A 21,676-nucleotide genomic window follows, 5' to 3' on the forward strand; every position below is an offset into this window, starting at 1 on the left:
TTTTTTCTGCTGTCAAAAAATTAACGGGGTCATTAACTTCTCGAGCATCTTTCTTTTACAATTATTTTATAAACATTCAAGTAAAAAACTCACTGAAATTTAAAATCTAAATCAGTTCTGACTAGTCTGTTTGTAAAATCCAAAGTTATTGATATGATTTTAAAATATTTTTTTGTATTTCTAGTTTTTATTCCTAAACTTCAAAATTCGTTGTTTGTGCTAATATTTTTTTTTGTTGTTTATAATAGCTTTACAACCATTTTGAATGGAATGTTGCACAGTTCAGATACACAATTGCTTCTCATAATGAGAAGGTTGGTCTATACAAAGTCTAGAGGCCTCCGTAACTCCGATTTGGGAATTATCTTCACTCGATAATAAAGAAATATATCTAGATCAATATTTGAAAAGGGCGTAACAGCCAAAATTAAATATTTCTGATTCTTTGTCTACATATACCGTCGTGCGGGGCTTCTTTTGAAAAATCGGGGGCTACTTTGGACATTTTGAAACAAGAGCTGTAACGTACATTACTATCAAATCGCCATTATTACCATTCGGGTATCTTGTTGTTAGTTAGATGTTAACTTTCTGTTTTAAATTTGGTATTTTTTTCGCTTAGTTTTTTCAGAAAATCCAAAATCCAAAGTAGCCCCTGAAATCAAAAGAAGCCCCGCACGACGGTATAGCTATATATATAGACGAGGAATCAGAAGGAATAAATTTTGGCTGTTACGCCCTTTACAAATGTTGGTCTAGATATATATAAAAAAATTATCTTTACTAGTGGACCCGGTAGCCGTTATTCAGAACAGTAGGCGACAATGCCGTTGTGAACTACCGATGCAAAGCTTCTAGAGAAATCTTAATATTAAATAAGTTGCTCGCGGTTTTCCTAATTTTACTTGTGATTATTACATGAGAACATAACGGGTGGCAACTAAAAAACTGGAATGAAAAGATTGGCTCGGGAAATAAACTACAAAGAAGTACAGTTCAATCGGATATATGGTTTGCAAAGAGTAGTCCTTAGTATTTAAACTTTGGCTAATGAATATTAGCATATGGTCCGTGGTTCGCCGTTCGGCGCAGCTTAGTCTTGTTGGTATGACATGACCGCTGTACGGATCTGCCACATCAATTTTCGGAATGCTACTTCTGATCCTGCTTATGAGTTGCTTCGTGTCTTTGGCTTTATAATCACCTTTGTATACAATGGAGCTCAGTAGACACACAAAAATCCTATGACAGTTTTCTTAGTTTGCTTGAAAAATTTACAATGCTCGCTGCAGTATTTCCTGTTTCCAAGGCATTTTGTAAGCAATGTTGTTGATATAAAAGTGTTGAAGTTCTTAGTTGCCACCCGTTATCTTTAAACCCGCCGGAGATTATATTGAACCGATTTGCTGTGGGATTGAAAAAAAAATCCATTCAGCCGTATTCTAGGCTCTAGGTCAACTAGGCTCGGCTGGAAATTTATAGCAACGCATCATGTCCATATGTGTATAATTTTTTATTTAGACATAATCAAATACGATGATCTAAGTCCTTCACATCGCCAGCAAAAAGCAAGCCTGTAACCACGTTATGGGTGGGTCTTTGTTTCCCATCGGAGAGAAAAATAAAAATAAGCCGTGCAAGTAACACAGCTGAATCTTAACCACTGTGCAACTGCCCAGCAGCTGTTGTGGCAGTCGGTCTCGGAGTCGAGGCCTGATGTCGCCCTTCTGTCCGACCCGTACAACGTCCCTGTCGATAACAGCAATTGGGTGGCGGACGGGTCTAGGATTGCGGTCTAGGATGGCGAACGGGACGGTACCCGATTCAAGTGGTGGCACAATCCTCTGCTTAGGGTGTCGCCATAGCTAAGATCAATGGTGTGTTCTATTGTAGCGGCTATGCCCCACGAAGGTGGCCAGAACACCCAGAACAGTTTAATCAGGTCTAATCGGGGATGCGTTGGTAGCTGTCCAATCACGCGCGTATGACGCCACCATGCCGAGCAAATCCCTGCCGAGATATGGCAGACGCCCGGTATACTGGTGGAGTCCCGAGTTTACGGCCCTTCGATCAACCTGCTTCATGGATAGACGAAGGATACAACGTGCACGCACCGAGGATGATAGAGCGGACCGCCGTGAAGTGTTTCGAGCTGCGAAACTGGCCTTTAACAAGGCCATCAAGAGCAGTAGGAGAGCGTGTTTCGACAACCTATGCGAAGGAGCCAACGCGAATTCGTGGGGTGGCGTCTACAGGATAGTGATGGCCAAGACCAAAGGGAGCTCTTCACCCATGAACGGTCCCCGGATAGGTTGGCGAGGATTATCGAGGTACTGTTCCCGCCCCGAGCCACAAGTCCCTGGCCTCCTGCACCACAAGGCAATATGGGTGCGGCCGAAATGGTGGCTCCAGTGACGAACGAAGAGTTACTCGCAGTGGCCAAATCCCTGGTAACGAACAAAGCTCCAGGGACTGATGGAGTTTCAAACAGCGCTTTCAAGGCAGCAATCATAGCGAACCCGAACATTTTTTATTGTCTTTATTAATGAGGTTTTCGGCCCTTGACCGGTTCACCTCAGGAACCCGAACATGTTCAGGCTAGCTATGCAAAGATGCCTAGATGAGTGTAGATTCACCGAAAGATGGAAAAGACAGAAACTGGTGTTGTTGTCGATGGCCGGGAAGCCGCCAGGCGACTTACAGCGCATAGACCAATCTGCCTTATTTACACGACGGGCAAGTTGCAATCATTCTCAACAGGCTGACCCCGTACTCAGAGGGTACGAATGGCCTGTCTAGCAACCAGTTCGGTTTTCGTAAAGGTAAGTCCCCGTTGGACGCTATTAACTCGGTGGTAAAAACCGCCGAGATAGCGATCCAACAGCGAAGTATTCGATACTGTGCGTTAGTGACACTTGATGTAAAGAACGCAATCAACAGCGCAAGCTGGGATGCCATCGCGCTCTCGTTACACCGGCTTAGCCTGTCGGTGGGCCTGTATCGGATTTTTGAAAGCCGAGACCAATGCCAGTCAGAGAAACGTACCTATTACCTCAGGATTTCCGCAAATTTCAATACTGGGTCCGATACTACGGAATCTTATGTATAACGGGGTTCTAAAGCTAAAGTTCTCTCCTGGTGTTAAGATCGTCGGTTTTGCAAATGACGCAACCTTGGAGGTCTACGGGGAGTCAATACCCGAGGTAGAACTGACCGCAGCACACGCAATCAGCAGGGTGGAGGATTGGATGAGCGCTAGAGGCCTGCAGCTCGCTCAACACAAAATGGAGGTGATTATCGTCAACGTCAACAACCGCAAGTCGTGTTCAACATGCAGTGATTCACGTGGGTGAAGTCGCGATCGCATCAAAGTGGAGTTTGAAACTCCTTGGGGTTGTAATAGACGACAAGCTGACCTTCATCAGCCATGTCGACTATGCGTGCAAGAGGGCTTCGACTGCTGTTGCGGCATTATCGATGATGATGTCCAACAGTTCCAAGGTGTGTGCCAGTAGACGTAGGCTACTGGCAGGCGTTGCCGTAACTATTCTTAGGTACGGCGGCCTGTCCTGGGCGAGAGCTCTGGGGGTAAGCAGTTACCTGCGGAAGCTGGAGAGCATATACCGCTTAATGTGTCTCAGAGTGATATCTGCCTACCGCACGATATCACACGATGCAGCATGCGTGATTGCGAGCATGATGCCAGTCGGGCTGGTCATCCGGGAAGACGAGGAGTATTTCGAGCTACGTGGCACCAGAGGAGCCCGCGAACGCATCAAGGTGACTTCGGTTGGCAGATGGCAGCGCGAGATGCATAACTCTTCTAAAGGTAGGTGGACCCACCGGCTGATACCTAACATATCTGGGTGGAGAGACCCCATGGGGAAGTTCACTTCCATCTGACACAATTCCTGTCAGGCCATGGCTGCTTCCGGCAGTACCTCCACAGGTTTGGGCACGCGGAGAGCCCCGTCTGCCCTGACTGCCCAGGTCTGCAGAGCACATACTGTTCGTATGTTCTCGTTTCGACGTCGAAAGAAGAACTATGCTAGACGTTTGCGGTCGGGACACAACCCCGGACACCCTTATCCAGAGGATGTGCCAAGCGGTGGAGAAGTGGAACGCAGTTTCGATTGCAGCTTGCAGAGAATCTGGCGCGCCGAGCAGCAGTCGACAAGCATGACTAACTTGTGATTGGCTAGTTAGAGCGAAAACAGGCTAAGCGCGGGGAAGTGAATGAGAGGTTTGCACATGTCGCAGTCGCCACTACGAGGCACGGCAGAAGAGTGACCGCATAGGTGTTAGTATGGACTACATATGCCGAGGTAGGAGGGAAGCGTAGCGTAGAACTGTTGGTACCTATCGCTATCGACACCTCGAGGCATGACAGAGGTGAGTAGAGTGAGCATCCAAGTCAGTCTCGCGTGGCATGTTAGAGGTGAGCACTCAAGTCAGACTCACATGGCATGTCAGAAGTGAAAACCTAAGTAAATCCCACATGGTGTATCAGCAGGAGTTGCTGGGTGTGCTAGAGTGAGCACCCAAATAAGTCTCAGATTTGTGTGCTAGAGAGTGAATCAGGTGAGCATCCAAGATAGTCTCACATGGTGCGTAAAGGGTGAGCCTGTGTCAGAAAGAGTGCAGGGTGTGTTAGAGAGAGCACCCAAGTAAGACTCATACGGGATGAGTGCCTGTGTGAGTGTGAATGAGCGAGTACATTAACTACTGCCCATCCCCTAGAAGTAATGTTGGGAGGCAGTAGAGTACCAGGAACCAGGGTAGTAGTAGAGAGGGTCAAGTAACCTTCTATTGCTTGGGTGGGTTTAGTGGGTCCGGCGGGCTGGTCTTCTGCCTTCCGCGCCAACCCCACTCCTTGAGTGATAATTTCAGGTGTCTGTGTGCAGATTTGCCTTCATCCCTCCATAAAAAAGCCCTTCACATCTTTCTGGCCTTAGAATTAGTGGTTCTACCTGGTCAACTAGACTGAGTAGAAAATTGACAGCAACTCATCATGACCAAACAGATCCTTAGTGGCCATGCGTACAACATCCAGTTTGCACATATCTCAATCGTTAATCATACGCATGGTCGCTAATGGCCTGATGGGTGGGTTCACTATCGATTTTCTAGCACGCCTAGCTGACCTGGTAGATGAATTGGTCTTAATTTCAGAAAGATTTGAAGAACTTAGAACATCGTGTTTAGAAAATAGGAAATCTCATTTGTTTGTCACATCTGGTTTGGACATACCTAAATCGCAAATAATTCGCATGGAATTTAAGGGCCTGTATTGTACGGATATTAGTGATTTTGTACCGTGCATTATTGACAAAAAATCTGAATTCAAGAATGATTTGGAGAACATAGAACATCTGTTGAACTTTTGAATGCATAATCGAGGGATGTAAAATTAAGTTCTTTTTCATTACAACTGTGGTGGTTGGACTAAAACTTTCATGTGCATCCAAGTTGACTGAAAAATAACTCTCAATTCGTCTTACGTCCTAGGTTATCGTGTCATATAATTCAATTCCGATAAGATTCATATTTGTTTGGTGTATTGAATGTAGAACCTGTTCTCAATATTTCGACCTCTCTCCCTTCAAGAAGCAGAGATGGCTGAGTGGTAGCGTGAGTGACGCTCACGTATCACACCAATGTTTGATTTTTGCCTGGAACTTGATTTTTGTTTCAATTCTATTGTCGTGTAAAATTAATAGTGGGGAAGAGGTTCGATTGTGGGCAACCTGTTATCTTTGGTCCATAACTTTGGCCCTAGTTGATCTTATGCCGACATTTGTAAAGCTAGACTAATAACCCAACTACTAGCAAAGAAATAAACTTGTTCTGTTAGTCGATTTGAACAAAATATGGACAATTTTGAAAATTAGGCATTTTTGGACATTTTAATTTTGTGATTCGGTTGTGGGCACCCTTGAAAGCTCAGCCAAATATAATGAAGAATGAATTAAAACCATCCAGATTCAAAGGAAAGAAATAATTCATTCATTTTAATAGTCGGGAGATCAATCCACTTAGCAGTGATGATGCCTTTCTCGTGCACAATTACGTAAGAAAGGTCTAAAATAGCACTTTAGGTTAATCGGTTTATATTCTTCATTGATTTATGTTTATTGTACTCTTTTGTATGTATCACAGTAAAAACTAATAAATCACCCTAGCGGTAGTAGTGCCTTTCTCGTTCACTATAAAAAAATAATATTTTGTCCAAAAATTTTAATCCCTAGTCCGATCTGACTAATCTTCATTAGAAAACAATGTGACAGAATTACTCGTCGAATGGTTTTTGTTTTCGATTTTAAAAATAGTTAGAGGCTTCAAGAAATATGGGTTCTTTGGGAAAGTTTACCTTCAACAAGCCAAAGAATCGATTGAGCAAATAAAAAAATCTTCTATAAATCTTGTCTCTGGGGGGGTTTTATGTCCAATCCCCCCCTCGTAGCTACGCCACTTGTGAGGCCTGTTTTGATTGAGCTACCGCTAGTTATACCCTTCGAGAGGTGGCAACTCTCAAAGGCGCGCACCTCAATCAGTTTCGGCTTCAATAAAAGGCAATAAGCGCTTCAATGACATAATCAAATTTTATTTTATTTCATTTGCCGTCAATCGAATGTATGTATCGCGAATATTATCATGAATATATTCGGTAAGTGAATATTCAAGTTTTACGGATATTCTATCATTCGTACTCGAAGGTCTGTATTATTATGATAACGACAATATTATCAATATGTAATAGACTGGCCCAGCTTAGTATGGGGAGAAACAAATGTTGTCGAATTCCACGGGCACCCCCCAGGATTGAGTCTTTGGGTGAGAAAATCGATCTCACAAAATTTCAGCTCAATCGCTTGTTGCATAAGCTGGCGCAATTGAATGGAAGTTTCTATGGGGATGGCAGCTAAAATATATAGGAAAATACACCTCCGTCACTCATTCGACCTGAAAATTGGTTCTGATTGCTCATTTAGGCTTAGAATTGCAAAAAGGGCAGTTGGTATGTTACAGAACAATTTCACAGAACGTTGTACGATGATTAAATGAACTTTTACTTAGCTTTCGACTGATCTATTAGGAGCTGATTTTTGGATTTATTGATCGAATCGTATCGTCCCGTGGAATTCGACAACTTTTTTTCCTGGGCCAGTCTAGTATGTAAGAATGTTTCAGTGGCTTCTTTTATTTATATCCCCATTTGGTCCTATGTCCCCATTTTTAAACAATAAACAGCTCAATGGCTGGTTGAAACGAACCTCCCATTATAGTAGCAGCTATAGTTTCAAACCCCAATATTCAAACATGGTTTTCTAGCTTTATCAAAAAGCAATGAATATAAAAATGTCTGACCTACGATCGTTTGATTCTTTCTCCGACATAAGGGGCTAGGGTCTAGCCGCTAGACCTGGTCGCCAGTGCTACATCTTGTGGTGCCGATAAAATGCCCGATAGACGTAAAACTAGTGTTATCTGACCAATTTTACATAGGTTTTAAGCGTAACGCAAGCTCGCTCCAATTAGATCGATTATCGTGCCAAAGAGAACCATGATTGGGTTCAGTCCTCACGGACAGCTGCGGCCTTCCCCTAGAACAGGTGAATCGAGGACACGAGCCTATTTATAAGTTTAATAGATGCTACGCGATACGCGTTAATTGAATTATTTACGCTTCTCCTCCAACGACGAGAAGATTGGATGACTTAATAAAAAAATAGGATAAAGCATAAAGCGTGACAGGTTGCTGGCGCCTCCGGAATATTTCACAGTCCTTCATGTCCCTTAAACGAATAAAAACTAGAAAGGTAAAATTGATAGAACATTGACTCCGACGAAGAACTGATCATCCTTTTCTGCGGACGTTCGTAGGCGCCACTAGTCAGAGTAATGTCATATATTCCGTCTGGCACAGTCGGTCGGGTATATTGCCGACTGACCCACGCGGGGTTCGAGCTGAACCTTGAGTTTTTTTTCTCCCTCAACCAAATTGTTTTCGGTCGATACCACCTAGACAGAGATATGACAGAATGGTTTGCCGGAAATCGCACGCTCGTAATATTCAATGTCAAATCGTGGCACAGCAAGGTAAAAAAAGAGAGTTTGAAAAAGTGCAGTTTTGTGCTTCTCTATCTTTTGGCCAGTAATTGATATTGGGTGATTTATGGAATTATTTATGCTGAGGCTGAGGCAATAGACAAAGAAGGTAGGAAACTCTAGGAGGCGATACGCATCGAATTAATTTTTCCTATCTTTCATCTCTTTCTAACTTATCACCTCGCGATTTTGGAAATGCGAATTTCAGTTTTCAGTTGTTGGATCTGAATGTAGTAAATGCATAAGCATGCATATTGAAATTAAGCTAACGGGGTGATAATTTTCCAAGTCACATCTGTCATAGGAACAGCGATTTGAAGCGCGATAGAAATGATGATGATTTGACTTTATAATTAGTGTATCAAGCATATTTTAGTCATATTACGCTAGATACATGTACTTATTCAACTGATGATCGTAATAACTTGCGTGAGTAATCACTTTGACTCGGTTTTTCAGCAGCCACTCAAGCAGGCAGGCTGTGTTAGTTTTTTATTTCTTTTGCCCAATATAAAGTACTTTTCTGTATGGACTTACCTATTTTCGAATATTAGATAAACGGATAACAATCACACTACATATTTTGGCATTCATATTAAACTCACATTTCATTAGTATAGCGACACAATCATCCAACACTTCTTGGGACAATATTAGGAGCGCTTGTTGCCAAATTTCAGCATACAGAAATTGCCCGTTAGCCAAAAAAGACTTGCTAAATTACTAGACCCTGCTTAATTACTCAACAGCCCGAATTGTCAGTTAACTCAATAATGGAAGAAAATACCAATGTATCGAGTTGATCAACTGTTCGAATGGATGAATTTGTTATGTTGGTTAACTTGATGGGTGAATAAAAACGGAGAGCTGTTCGCTGAATTTCGTGATAACAACGACATTGTGATCGGGGGATCGCTTTTGCCACAACGACCGGTTCACAAGGTCACGAGGGTCTCTTGTGCCGGCTTTATAAATAAAATTGAAGATGAAAACAAAGATGCTTGTGAAATACTCGAGCATTTCAAACAGCTTTCTAGGCTAGGATCCAATGCCGACGCATAACACGCTTCAATACTGAACCTCCATCATTCATTAATGCTCAAAATGTCTCGATGGGCCAGAACTGCGGGCAGTTGGGTGGATTATGTTTTTATTGTTGATATTTACGTTATTATCACGGTATAACTGGATGACTTCCCGGCTGTAGTGGGAACTCGCCAAATCCGACCAAAAACTTCACGGGACCTTCATGGACTTTCATGAAACTTAGTACGCAATTTTTTACACAATCTTCCTTGTACAGCTTACAGTCCATGGTCTTATTCGTCACGAACACTTTGGTCTTTGCTCTGCATATCCCTCACCAAATCATCAGTTTTGTCAAATTTGTCCATAAAAGCAAACTTAATCTCGCAAGAACAACTCCTCGTGCCGTCGCAAAGCAGAATTTTTGGACAGGAAGCTGTCCTAAATCCATTTTGACGTAGGTTTCACCGTCGATGAGCAGAATTATGGGGTGCAGTATTTTTTCTTCGGCTTCCATCTGGAATAATTTTTGACTCGCTGCACGAAACACCATGAAATTTATACCACAGAAAGTGGGGGCCTAGGGTGACATACCGCTGTAAAATAATTCTTGCAGCGGTCACTTCCCGTGCCAGTGCAATACAATAAATGATTTCGGATTCTACATTCTTAATCCTAGCTTTAAAACAATGCTCAGAAATAATAAAATCAAACATATCACAACGTTGAAATTCATAAAACAGGAACGTAAAGGGCTGTAATACCCATAATTTGTCAAGTGCATGGGGATAGCTATAAGAGTAGCGTGCCGTAACCTAGGAGCGATGAGTTGGGTCTCCGAGAGAAGATACGAGCAATCTATGTATCCTTTGAGGACATCGTGAACCAATAATCTTTTTAGTTTCCACCGTCTTCTTGACAAAAGTTCAAGATCCACCAGCTGACAGCGATCAGCGGTCATTCCAAGGTAAGTGACGAAATGCAAAACGGATGCATGATTTTTAAATACGTTCAATACGAATGACTTGCGGAGTGTGGCAAGGATCCCAAACAGGGGCAGCATATTCAATAATGCTACGCACGAGGGCGAAGTACAGTGACTTCAATGCATATATGTCTGCTAACTGCGATGCATTACGACGAATTAATCAGAGAACTGCCCAAGCCTTAGCAGTAATTATACAAATATGCTCACTGAAACGCAGATAACGACCCCCAAGTCTTGGATAGAAGCGACACGGTCCAGTTACATTCCATCGATGGTATAGGCGAAGGTAGTTGAAGATAGGGATCGGCAGAAAGTGATCACCTTGAAGTTCATCAATGTTCGTCTGCAGAGAAGCGCAGTCTAGTAATGATTTGATCACTCTGAAGATTTTGAGATCATCGGTAAACAGTAGTTTTGCAGATGAGCGTCGGAGACTTAGGTCGTTTATGTAGTGAACAAAAATTGAAGGCCCTAGCACACTGTCTTGCGGAACACCCGAAAGAATGCTGAAGGCCTTGGAACGGGAAGAATTTGTTTCAACGTAAGCTTTTCTGCCAGTCAAATAGGATAAAATCCAGTCCGCTATCCAGTCTGGAAAGCCCATGTGTCGGAACCAGTGGAGTCGCAAAAGATTCAGCACAGCTCTTCAGAAGATAGGGCGTTAAGCCGTCCACCCCTGCACCTTTGGTCACATTAAGGTCACAAAGAGCCTTCAGCACTTCACGATGGGAGAACTGAAAGCATGGAAGACGGATTTGATGGACTAGGACGTTCCGGAAGCCTGCTGCGTGGGCTGGAGGAAGAGATGTTGCATTGAATACGCTTCAAGAAAGAATGCCGCAAAAAGATTCGCAGCCTCGTCAGATGTAGTTGCAGTAGCGTTACCGTAATTCATCGTCTTCGGAATTTGGTTAGTTGACTTCTGAGATTTCACAAATTTCCAAAACATGGAGGGGTTGTTCTTAAAATTCGACTACATGTTGTCCAGTTGTCTACGGTAGCAAGAGTCAAGAAGTTCGTTATAGGAAGATTCCACCAGTCGGAGTGCATTCCTGTTCTCGTCGGTTTTTGTTAGCGATGAATCTTTTGCGTGCTTTTCTCAATTTGTTTCGCTGGTTACGAAGTTCAGCATTCCACCAGGGCTTTCTGCTAATACCGTGATTATTGCTTCGGCGACGAGGTACCATCAATTGAAAAACTTCATACAGTTTGTCGTAGAACAAGACAACATTACCATCGATAGAAGGCGCCTGGAGATATTGATTCCAGTTTATCGTAGAAAGTTCAGAATTGAGAGAGGAACAATCGCATCGCCGGAAGTCGATCTGGATCGCGTTCAGTTTGAGCGGGTACGAAACTGCAAACATCCATTTGTATTAGCACTGGTGGGTGATGATTATCTGTTGGTAGGAGGGGCAAGGCTGGCTGAGAAACTTCGAAGATGTCCGACGAGTTCGTGAACACAAGATCCAGCACTCTACCATTACGATTCGAAATGGAGTTGATTTGCGCCAGACCGCTGGCGGAGATTGATTTGGTTAGAAAAATTTATTGCTCGCTAGACGAATTTACGGAAAGCAAGCCGTTGATATCGTCGTCAAAGCGCCACTGAAGGTAAGGGAGATTGTATTCCCCTAGCAGTAGAATGACATCGTTGTCCAAAGATATGTCTGAAACACGTTACCGGCGGTGAAATGGGCGGAGTAGAGCGCTGGATCAGATTTTGGACGCAGGTAAATTCCGAAGATATATACGGATCGATTTGGAAGTTTCACGCACAATACGACTTGCTCAAGTTCGTTGCAGCCATCGAGGGTCACCTCGAAACAATTCAGTTCATGTTTCACAGCAATTAGCACACCCCCACCTCTACGAAAGCTGCTGGTGGACTCACTACGATCACAACGAAATATCGTGTAGTCCGACGAGAGTTTTAAATTGCATATATCAGACCGTAGCCACATTGTTTACTATGTCGTAATCACAAGCGGACAATCGTAGTTTCAAATCCGTCGTTTTCGTGCGTAAGCCCTTGACATTCTGGTAGTAGACGCACAAGAATTGAGAATCATTTTGAGCAATGACGTTGCAACAATTTTCAGCTGGATGAAGCGTTGCGGCATTTTGGCTGGAACCGGGATTTTTACACGAGTTGAACTGATCGTATTGAGAGCCTGGGAAACGTTATTGGAAGGTCCCTTTACCTGTCTCAAACACAGGGCTGGGACGGCTGATGATCGCTGGCTGGAGTGGCTCGACTGTGATGAGCGGATAAGGACCTTTCACAAGGCTAGAGACAAGTGTGCGTCCCGGTGTCCGATCGAAATGATTTACAGCTGGATGAAGCATTGATGCGTGCCGGCTGGAATCGGGAATCTTTTCAGTAGAAGAACTGAACGAATTGAGCGCGTATCGATGCGACTCTCGGCGACAGCAGACCGGAATCCATGTCGGGAGATACTTTGTGGACCATATTGTCACGCTCCGCATCATTCTGGAGCAGGTCAAAGAATTCCATGAGTTTCTTTATTTGGATTTCATTGACAACGAAAAACTTTTCGACCACCTCGAAATATGTGGGGCGCTTCAAGACGGTTCCGGAGAAATTCATCGGCCATCGACACAGTACGAGGCCTTCTCGTTTAGTTTAATGCAGAACGGGGTCTTGTCCGACTCCCGTTCATGTTCTTTACCGAAATGTACTAACGGTACCTTCCTTGTCCAGGCTAACTTCCAGCTTTGCCAGCTTTTCAGCGAACTGTTACATCTAGCGTTGTTCAGTGTTTTTTCCCATTCCACTTCTCAGGTATTCAAATCGCAACCGACTATGGTGTTTGTATTAAAGTATTAACCCTCTAATGTCCAAGACCGCCTTTGGATGGGGTAATTTGATTTTTTTTTGTAATTTTTAATTGATCAAATTTCGAAAAGTTTTTGATGTTGATCAATAATATAAATTTCAATGCAAATTTAAATGTGGTTAAAAGTCAATTTTCAAAATTCTACACATTATTAAGAAATATTGAAAATTGAGCAATATTTTGTTCCTCCGTGTTTTCGCTCGCATACCTTTGAAGAGTGAAATATTTGTAGTTTAGTATTTTTCTACAACTAACCTTATTCAATAGAAGGTTATAGTCATGAATGTAACACTCTAAAATATTTATCCAACTCATTAGGCTGTTACAAATATTTAATTAACTTTCTGTCCTACTGGTCTCCGAAAGGTCAAGGGGGGGATAATAAAAAATAAATATTAAAATGAATAAAGCTTGAGCTTGATTGACTGCTCGTAGTTGCTACTCCATTATGACCAGATCAGCTGTTCTTGCACAGGGAACCAACAGATGTTTGCTTGGGACTAGCACACATCTTCAATGTACAAGTACTGGTGATCTCATTTGTTAGGTCATACTGGCGCCTGCCACGTCAGAATGCAAGTCAATGTAGGGAAGGGGGAGGAAATGATGATGCAATCATTCGCCCACTGCAAGCCGAATATACCTTTGCACTTGCCACGAGTTCATGCGGAATTTGTTGGAATTTCTGGGCTAGGTTGGAGAGGCAGAGGTCCGTCTTGGTTAACGAGCTGCCAATGTGATAGATAGGAGAAGGTAACTGATGGAATTTCTAATTGGATGTAGGAAACGAGCTCTATAGTTCATTTCCAATTCTAGCAGATTACTGTTAGAATACTCAAGTTGAAGGTATAGGAATAGTAATGGAAACGGTATGGAAGTCCATTTCCAGTTCTAGCGATTGCTAGAATATGAGAAATAAAGAGAAAGAGACAAAGTAGGAGAATGGAACGGACCTGGGATTGAATCCACGACCTCCTGCGTATGAGGCAGAAGCAGTAGCCATACAAAGCCCGCTTCTAAACAAGAGAGATCACGCATTGAACTGATTAATTTTATTACCGGCCGCGCAATGCAGAACACAATATTTCGTCCGACCACACGATCGTTCTGCTGTCCGAAACAAGAGAGATCACGCACTGTACTGATTAATTTTATTACCGGCCGCGCAATGCAGAACACAATATTTCGTCCGACCACGCGATCGTTCTGCTGTCCGAAACATGAGAGATCACGCACTGGACTGATTAATTTTATTACCGGCCGCGCAATGCAGAACACAATAATTCGGCCGACCGCGCGATCGTTCTGCTGTCCGAAACATGAGAGATCACGCACTGAACTGATTAATTTTATTACCGGCCGCGCAATGCAGAACACAATATTTCGTCCGATCACGCGATCGTTCTGCTGTCCGAAACATGAGAGATCACGCACTCAAAAAAAAAAAAAAATATTAAAATGAATAAAATCAAAAAACTCCTCGGATTTGTTAAAGAATGTTTTTAAAATCCTCAAGATTATCTGAACTTTATTTTGTTGCCCTCTCAAAATATTATTTTTAGCAAAAAAAATCCGAGGGAGAGGGAGACAAAATAGTTTTTAAATATTTGTATCGGCCTTACACGGAAAATTGAAAAATAACCTTGTAAATTTCAAAACTGCAATAAATCAGCATTGAATAGGACACTAAATATGTTGAATAATCAAAAAAGAGAGCTAGATTCTCAAAAATATTTGACTAGATAAAAAACTTGAAAAGCAAAATTCTAAAAAATCAAAGTGTGAAATTGATAAAAACGTGAATTAAAAATTGTTAATGCCCAAACCGTGTTCAGTTCGATTTTAGAAAGCAAAATAGTGATTTTGAGCAACAAAAATTTGTGTTGTAGAGGGTTAAGTACTTTGTATTAGAGTATTAAATTTTGTAAAAAATAAACAGTTCTTAATCCTGAATATTGCCATATAGCGTCAAAATACTCTATGTATATGTTGTTATTACACGATCATTTACAGCATGCAATTAGGTTCTTCTCAACGCTTCAGAGCATAGAAGAATTAACTAAACAGTTTTAATGAAACACAGTGCTGTTCAGGTTATATTCTTTATAAGTCCTACCGTGTCAGTGGCTGACGAACTTACTAACTTCTTCGTTTTCTTTTTGCCATTACATCCCCCACTGAGACATTGCCGCCCCGCAGCTTGGTGTTCATTAAGCACTACCACAGATGTTAACTGCGAGGTTTCTAAGCCGAGTTACCATTTTTGCATTCGTATATCATGAGGCTAACACGATGACACATTTATGTTTCGAGTTTTCCTAAACTTTCATTATATTATGGAACCTGAATTCCTTGAGAATCTTTCGAATTTCAACCACTTATTTCTGACTATGATTGGATCGTAAAGTGCCCATGCTTAACGGAGTTTATCTCAGTAACCGTTTAATCTTTCCATCATTTAAGATGGGGGTGACGGCCCTCCACTGTCCCCCTGGCAAGGCCTTGTTATTCAGAGTATGACTTTATTTTAACAACTCCGTTCTGATTAACGCGTTCAAATATTGTTGATTTAAATATTTTAAAGTAAGGTAAAATGCATCAGTATGAGGAGCATTTTTTGAGTTTTGAACAATAGATGGACAATTGGCAGTTTTATTTTGAACAATAAAATCGTGAAAAGTCTTATAACAAGTTTTTTGTATTGCATAGATACGTGAGATTTAAATTTTAAAGAATTGAAAAAAACCGTTCATTGTTTTTCTGGTCCTGGGAAAAGTTTTTCTAATCGACGCAATCTCGTAAACCAAAAAAAGTAGCACAAGATGTTCTGCGAAAATGGATAGAACAATTATTATTTTTCCTATGTTTTCTAGACAGACGAAAAGCATCCACATCTAGAGTATGTGCCTTCTACGAACGTGTGCCGAAAACTGAATGAATGCATCTAAATGAAAGCTTCATGCAAGCCATCTGACCAGTGCTACTGGTACGGCATAGCACGGCACAGTCATAAAGCACCAGAGGCCATTAGGATAACATCTGGGCACTGTAGAAGACATTCCCAAGTCAGAAGGTCACATCCAATTATCCGCCTAATTTAGCGAGCGGCGATGTCGTTCCATCGTCGTTTAGAATTAAGCCGCGTTTGCTCCTTTTTTTGCTTCTTTCTAACAGGACTTGCCTCTCAGTAGTTCAGTCATCGCATCGTCAGGACCAGTTCCTGCGCCCCAACAATAAATGTCAGTAGCGCGTACCATAAAATGGACCTTATCTAGCTTTTGTGCAATAAAAATGAAAATAAAAGAACTGATAAGTTTGGACAGAATGCGTACCTGTGGTAAGAAAGACCGAGCAATAATTAAATATGTTTGTGTATTTTTTTGTCGAGGCTGTTCTATTTCGGACAAATTGTCGCCATGAGATAAATGTATAAAAGTGCGTTGTAACCAAAACGCGAACAAAAGGCGGGCATGATTGGCACGATTTGCGTTCATTGTGCTGTTAACGATGCCAATTTATTCCAATGGCAGCTCATTTGCAATATTTGCGAGCTCAAAGACATCTTATATGCTTTTGTTCCCATGGGTTTTTAGCAACTTTTGCATGCATTTTGGAAAAAAGGAATCAGGTTCAGCGCCAATCATTTATTTGTTACAAGCAGTGTAGGGGAAGGAGGCGCACTATGCCTTAGCTAAGCATAGACTGCTTTTATGCCTTAGCTATAACGATTTTAATGGGTGTTTCTACCTCACGCAATAGTTAAACAATATAGCTAGCTGATATTAAAATTAGAAAAAATCTCTATCATGTTGATAATATTCACATTTAAAAAAAAGTGGTGATATTTCGTTGCCGGAAAACTCATGAGGCAAAACGCCTTTTACCCGGCAGCTCTTAGGAAACAACGTATCACGCGTCGGCACATCAGCATTGTGGTATGGACAGTGCATGGAGACGCGAGTACATTGTAGGATAGTTCCACTAGGGCGTTTTGCCTCGCCGAAATGTTAGAACTGTTAGATGTTTCATCAAAATGTGGAAAATTTAAGTTTTTCCTGCATTCCCATCTATTATTTTGACACTTTTTTCGGTTAACCTACATAGTTTCACATTAAGGCTATCTCAAACATGGTAAATATAAGTGAATACCCGAAAGTCGTTTTGCCCTGGGGAGCGCTTTGGGGCCTCTTCCCCTAAGTAAAATCATACTCGAAACTCAATCATCGAATGCTCGCGTACATGCAAACTAGCTTGAGGCAGGAATCGCTTTAGCTCTGAAAGATGTTCAAACACTGTTGGGGCGCAACCAGAGCCGTAGCGTCGGTGCCCTTGGCGAAATATATTTTGGGCGCCCTCCTCTTACTAAGAAAAAATGTGTAGAATTTTACATTCCAAAGGATTCACTTTTCGGTGGCAAAATAAAGCTTCATCACGCCTATTCCCTATTCATTCACGCCATCTAATGATAAACATTATCGAAAATGAATCCGTCGTAAGATTGTTTATAATATATGGCATCGGTTCTCAACCTGGGGTACACGTACCCCTGGGGGTACCTTCGCTGGCCCTAGGGAGTACCTCGGACAAAAATGTGTAATGGCGGACGTATTAAAATTCCAATCATTTATAATTTTTTGATTATTGTGTATTTTTTATTTCGAAAATTTATATTGTACATAATGTGCAATGCGATCAATAAATCCCAACTGAATCCTCCCTTTCAAAACCAGCACAATGTATGAAGGGATGCGGAACAAAAGATTAAATGAACAAAACGTCGCATAAACAAAATGATTTATTTTTCACTAAAGCTTATTTGCTTCTTTACAAGAGGATTAGAAGCATCCTTCTACGCTTCTCGGAAGCCTTTTTTCAAGAGGCTCGTAAGCCTCCTTTCAAGAGGCTCGGAATCCTCCTTTCAAGAGGCTCTGAAGCCCTCTTTCAAGAGGCTCTAAAGCCCTCTTTCAAGAGGCTCTGAAGCCCTCTTTCAAGAGGCTTGGTGACGCGGGAGGCCCTCTTTCAAGAGGCTCGGGAGCCTCCTTTCAAGAGGCTCGTAAGCCTCCTTTCAAGAGGCTCGGAATCCTCCTTCCAAGAGGCTCTGAAGCCCTCTTTCAAGAGGCTCGGAAGCCCTCTTTCAAGAGGCTCGGAAGCCTCCTTTCAAGAGGCTCGGAAGCCTCCTTTCAAGAGGCTCGGAAGCCTCCTTTCAAGAGGCCTCAGAAGCCTCCTTTCAAGAGGCCTGGAAGCCTCCTTTCAAGAGGCTCCAGCCTCCTTTCAAGAGGCCTGGAAGCCTCCTTTCAAGAGGCTCAGCCTCCTTTCAAGAGGCTAGGAAGCCTCCTTTCAAGAGGCTCAGAAGCCTCCTTTCAAGAGGCTCAGAGCCTCCTTTCAAGAGGCTCAGAAGCCTCCTTTCAAGAGGCCTGGAAGCCTCCTTTCAAGAGGCTCAGAAGCCTCCTTTCAAGAGGCTCAGAAGCCTTCTTTCAAGAGGCTCAGAAGCCTCCTTTCAAGAGGCTCAGAAGCCTCCTTTCAAGAGGCTCAAGGCCTCCTTTCAAGAGGCTCAGAAGCCTCCTTCAAGAGGCCTGGAAGCCTCCTTTCAAGAGGCTCAGCCTCCTTTCAAGAGGCTCAGAAGCCTCCTTTCAAGAGGCTCAGAGCCTCCTTTCAAGAGGCTCAGAAGCCTCCTTTCAAGAGGCCTGGAAGCCTCCTTTCAAGAGGCTCAGAGCCTCCTTTCAAGAGGCCTGGAAGCCTCCTTTCAAGAGGCTCAGGCCTCCTTTCAAGAGGCCTCGGAAGCCTCCTTTCAAGAGGCTCAGGCCTCCTTTCAAGAGGCCTGGAAGCCTCCTTTCAAGAGGCTCAGAGCCTCCTTTCAAGAGGCCTGGAAGCCTCCTTTCAAGAGGCTCAGCCTCCTTTCAAGAGGCCTGGAAGCCTCCTTTCAAGAGGCCTGGAAGCCTCCTTTCAAGAGGCTCAGAAGCCTCCTTTCAAGAGGCTCAGAGCCTCCTTCAAGAGGCCTGGAAGCCTCCTTTCAAGAGGCTCAGGCCTCCTTTCAAGAGGCTCAGAAGCCTCCTTTCAAGAGGCCTGGAAGCCTCCTTTCAAGAGGCTCAGGCCTCCTTTCAAGAGGCTCAGAAGCCTCCTTTCAAGAGGCTCAGAAGCCTCCTTTCAAGAGGCTCAGGCCTCCTTTCAAGAGGCTCAGGAAGCCTCCTTCAAGAGGCTAGGAAGCCTCCTTTCAAGAGGCTAGGAAGCCTCCTTTCAAGAGGCTAGGAAGCCTCCTTTCAAGAGGCTAGAAGCCTCCTTTCAAGAGGCCAGGAAGCCTCCTTTCAAGAGGCCAGGAAGCCTCCTTTCAAGAGGCTAGGAAGCCTCCTTTCAAGAGGCCAGGAAGCCTCCTTTCAAGAGGCTAGGAAGCCTCCTTCAAGAGGCCAGGAAGCCTCCTTCCAAGAGGCCAGGAAGCCTCCTTCAAGAGGCTCAGGCCTCCTTCAAGAGGCTCGGAAGCCTCCTTTCAAGAGGCTCAGAAGCCTCCTTTCAAGAGGCTCAGAAGCCTCCTTTCAAGAGGCTCAGAAGCCTCCTTTCAAGAGGCTCAGAAGCCTCCTTTCAAGAGGCTCAGAAGCCTCCTTTCAAGAGGCTCAAGCCTCCTTTCAAGAGGCTCAGGAAGCCTCCTTTCAAGAGGCTCAAGCCTCCTTTCAAGAGGCTCAGAGCCTCCTTTCAAGAGGCTCAGAGCCTCCTTTCAAGAGGCTCAGGAAGCCTCCTTTCAAGAGGCTCAGGCCTCCTTTCAAGAGGCTCAAGCCTCCTTTCAAGAGGCCTGGAAGCCTCCTTTCAAGAGGCTCAGAGCCTCCTTTCAAGAGGCTCAGAAGCCTCCTTTCAAGAGGCTCAGAGCCTCCTTTCAAGAGGCTCAGGAAGCCTCCTTTCAAGAGGCTCAGGCCTCCTTTCAAGAGGCTCAGGAAGCCTCCTTTCAAGAGGCTCAGAAGCCTCCTTTCAAGAGGCTCAAGCCTCCTTTCAAGAGGCCCCAGCCTCCTTCAAGAGGCCTGGAAGCCTCCTTTCAAGAGGCTGGAAGCCTCCTTTCAAGAGGCTCTGAAGCCTCCTTTCAAGAGGCCTCAGGCCTCCTTTCAAGAGGCTCAGAGCCTCCTTTCAAGAGGCTCTGGAAGCCTCCTTTCAAGAGGCTCAGAAGCCTCCTTTCAAGAGGCTCAGAGCCTCCTTTCAAGAGGCTCAGAGCCTCCTTTCAAGAGGCCTGGAAGCCTCCTTTCAAGAGGCTCAGAAGCCTCCTTTCAAGAGGCTCAGAAGCCTCCTTTCAAGAGGCTCAGAAGCCTCCTTCAAGAGGCTCAGAGCCTCCTTTCAAGAGGCTCAGAGCCTCCTTTCAAGAGGCCCGGAAGCCTCCTTTCAAGAGGCTCAGAAGCCTCCTTTCAAGAGGCTCAGAAGCCTCCTTTCAAGAGGCTCAGAAGCCTCCTTTCAAGAGGCTCAGAAGCCTCCTTTCAAGAGGCCTGGAAGCCTCCTTTCAAGAGGCTCAAGCCTCCTTTCAAGAGGCCTCAAGCCTCCTTTCAAGAGGCTCAGAGCCTCCTTTCAAGAGGCCTGGAAGCCTCCTTTCAAGAGGCTCAGAAGCCTCCTTTCAAGAGGCTCAAGCCTCCTTTCAAGAGGCCTGGAAGCCTCCTTTCAAGAGGCCTCAGAGCCTCCTTTCAAGAGGCTCAGGCCTCCTTTCAAGAGGCCTGGAAGCCTCCTTTCAAGAGGCTCAGAAGCCTCCTTTCAAGAGGCTCAGAGCCTCCTTCAAGAGGCTCAGAAGCCTCCTTTCAAGAGGCCTGGAAGCCTCCTTCAAGAGGCTCAGAAGCCTCCTTTCAAGAGGCTCAGAAGCCTCCTTTCAAGAGGCTAAAGCCTCCTTTCAAGAGGCTCAGAAGCCTCCTTTCAAAAGGCTCAGAAGCCTCCTTTCAAGAGGCTCGGAAGCCTCCTTTCAAGAGGCTCGGAAGCCTCCTTTCAAGAGGATCGGAAGCCTCCTTTCAAGAGGCTCGGAAGCCTCCTTTCAAGAGGCTCGGAAGCCTCCTTTCAAGAGAGTTTTTTTGCAATTCCTGATCATAATACCTGGTTTATAGTTCGCTTTTGAGTTATAAAACGGGCTACTGTTTTACGTACAATTCGTGCAGGTAAACTAGTTGCACAAACTACTATTATTTTATTTTTATTGTAAAACAATACGATATTTTATTTTTAAACTAGGACAGCTTAACCGTTAAAGGAAAACCGTTAAATAAAGGGAAACAGAAACTAGCATTAGGAGCCAATATGCAATTGAAATGATTTTTTTTCAAAAGTTATAAATGATGATAAAAAGTTATAAAAGGTATGAATTTCGTTCATCTCATTCATATTTATGATTTTTTAAGAGTAATATAATCTTAACAACATTAAATCGATTTGAAGCACACGTAAATGTTAACCAAGTGAGCTGAAATTTTTAAAAGAGGTCTGGCTATTAGCATGAACATTTTTCATACCATTTATACCGAATAACCTTGATCCTCAGTATGGAAAACCGATGAAAATTTTAGTTTTAGGGAATATGAGTCATGTTCGGGATTTGAGTCAAAACGGTACAAGTTGATCGATCATTTTCAAGACTCTTTTAGTTAAATTTAAATCTAAATTTGAATTACTTCTGTTATTAACGTTTTTGTTTTCGTTGAAAAAAGTGAATTGAGTTTCAAAGTTGTATTTTTTTTAAACACAA

General features: G+C 43.3%; 1 protein-coding gene across 5 annotated transcripts in view; it reads left to right on the forward strand.

The window, feature by feature from the left end:
* LOC134219918 (GATA-binding factor 3-like) overlaps window positions 1-21,676 on the forward strand; it is a 64,564-nt gene that overhangs the window by 38,987 nt on the left and 3,901 nt on the right. The gene's annotated exons all lie outside the window — the stretch shown is intronic.

This window comes from Armigeres subalbatus, chromosome 3 (assembly GCF_024139115.2).
Source record: "Armigeres subalbatus isolate Guangzhou_Male chromosome 3, GZ_Asu_2, whole genome shotgun sequence".
Classification (NCBI taxonomy): domain Eukaryota; kingdom Metazoa; phylum Arthropoda; class Insecta; order Diptera; family Culicidae; genus Armigeres; species Armigeres subalbatus.